Below are 2,500 nucleotides of genomic sequence, written 5' to 3' on the forward strand. Positions count from 1 at the left end.
AGCTTCCCCACCCCTTGCATTAGAAGTTCTTTGACCTCTTTTTAGCTCCCACACCCCTTGCATTAGAAGTTCTTTGACCTCCTTTTTTAGCTCCCCCACCCCTTGCATTAGAAGTTCTTTGACCTCTTTTTAGCTCCCACACCCCTTGCATTAGGAGTTCTTTGACCTGTTTTTCGCTCCCATACCCCTTGCATTAGAAGTTCTTTGACCTCTTTTTAGCTCCCACACCCCTTGCATTAGAAATTCTTTGACCTCTTTTTAGCTCCCACACCCCTTGCATTTGAAGTTCTTTTACCTCTTTTTAGCTCCCACACCCCTTGCATTAGAAGTTCTTTGACCTCTTTTTAGCTCCCACACCCCTTGCATTAGAAGATCTTTGACCTCTTTTTATCTCCTACACCTCTAGCATTAGAGGTTCTTTGACCTCTTTTTAGCTCCCACACCCCATGCATTAGAAGTTCTTTGACCTCTTTTTAGCTCCCACACCTCTAGCATTAGAAGTTCTTTGACCTCTTTTTAGCTCCCACACCTCTAGCATTAGAAGTTCTTTGACCTCTTTTTAGCTCCCCCACCCCTTGCATTAGAAGTTCTTTGACCTCTTTTTAGCTTCCCCACCCCTTGCATTAGAGGTTCTTTGACCTCTTTTTAGCTCCCACACCCCTTGCATTAGAAGTCCTTTGACCTCTTTATAGCTCCCACACCCCTTGCATTAGAAGTTCTTTGACCTCGTTTTAGCTCCCACACCCCTTGCATTAGAAGTTCTTTGACCTCTTTTTAACTCCCCCACCCCTTGCATTAGAAGTTCTTTGACCTCTTTTAGCTCCCCCACCCCTTGCATTAGAAGTTCTTTGACCTCTTTGTAGCTCCCCCACCCCTTGCATTAGAAGTTCTTTGACCTCTTTGTAGCTCCCCCATCCCTTGCATTAGAAGTTCTTTGACCTCTTTTTAGCTCCCACACCCCTTGCATTAGAAGTTATTTGACCTCTTTTTAGCTCCCACACCCCTTGCATTAGAAGTTCTTTGACCTCTTTTTAGCTCCCACACCCCTTGCATTAGAAGTTCTTTGACCTCTTTTTAGCTCCCACACCCCTTGCATTAGAAGTTCTTTAACCTCTTTTTAGCTCCCAAACCCCTTGCATTAGAAGTTCTTTGACCTCTTTTTAGCTCCCCACCTCGTGCATTAGAAGTTCTTTTACCTCTTTGTAGCTCCCACCACCCTTGCATTAGAAGTTCTTTGACCTCTTTTTAGCTCCCACACCCATTGCATTAGAAGTTTTTTGACCTCTTTTTAGCTCCCACACCCCTTGCATTAGAAGTTCTTTGACCTCATTTTAGCTCCCCCCACCCCTTGCATTAGAAGTTCTTTGACCTCTATTTAGCTCCCACACCCCTTGCATTAGAAGTTCTTTGACCTCTTTTTAGCTCCCACACCCCTTGCATTAGAAGTTCTTTGACCTCTTTTTAGCTCCCCCACCTCTTGCATTAGAAGTGTTTTGACATCTTTGTAGCTCCCGCACCTCTTGCATTAGAAGTTCTTTGACCTCTTTTTAGCTCCCACACCCCTTGCATTAGAAGTTCTTTGACCTCTTTTTAGCTCCCACACCCCTTGTATTAGAAGTTCTTTGACCTCTTTTTAGCTCCCACACCCCTTGCATTAGAAGTTCTTTGAACTCTTTTTAGCTCCCACACCCCTTGCATTAGAAGTTCTTTGACCTCTTTTTAGCTCCCACACCCCTTGCATTAGAAGTTCTTTGACCTCTTTTTAGCTCCCACACCCCTTGCATTAGAAGTTCTTTGACCTCTTTTCAGCTCCCTTACCTCAAGCATTAGAAGTTCTTTGACCTCTTTTCAGCTCCCTTACCTCAAGCATTAGAAGTTCTTTGACCTCTCTTTATAGCTCCCACATCTCTAACATTAGAAGTTCTTTGACCTCTCTCTTTAGCTCCCACACTTCTAGCATTAGAAGTTCTTTGAGATATATTTTTAGGTTCCATACTTTTAGCATTAGAGGGTCTTCGATCTATATTTTGAGGTGCCTTATTTCTAGCATTAGAGGCTCTCTATTTTTAGGTGTCTTACCTCTGGCATTAGAGACTCCTCTTCGCTGTTCTCTCCTGTCTTCTAGTTTTCAAGATCTTCTTTCATTAGATTATCTGTTTCTTTCGAGATTTCATTGTCTCTTTTCCGTAGTTCGTCAGTGTCCTTCTAGATTTCAAAAGAGATTTTAGTGCCGCGAGTCCTCACTTTGTCAGATTCCTTAGGGAAATCGAAGGCATTTATTCTTTACCTATCTGGGCAATGAGTAAAGAGATGAATACTATCGATTTCTCCGCATACACTCTCATGCCAAAGTAAATGACGAGCAACATGATATATTTACCAATGTCGTCTGGATATGTCCTTACTTCAATGGCGAATTTTGGGACAATCCTGTTGAAGAACTACACGTCACTCACCGTTCAGTTGAACCATTCTGCCTCCATCCTCATTCCCCGCAATC

The 2,500-nt window shown here is 43.0% G+C and overlaps 1 protein-coding gene across 1 annotated transcript in view; it reads right to left on the minus strand.

Annotated features, from left to right (window-relative positions):
* Positions 1-2,500, minus strand: part of LOC137634512 (uncharacterized) — a 31,716-nt gene that overhangs the window by 18,788 nt on the left and 10,428 nt on the right. The gene's annotated exons all lie outside the window — the stretch shown is intronic.

This window comes from Palaemon carinicauda, chromosome 3 (genome assembly GCF_036898095.1).
Source record: "Palaemon carinicauda isolate YSFRI2023 chromosome 3, ASM3689809v2, whole genome shotgun sequence".
In the NCBI taxonomy this organism is placed as follows: Eukaryota; Metazoa; Arthropoda; class Malacostraca; order Decapoda; family Palaemonidae; genus Palaemon; species Palaemon carinicauda.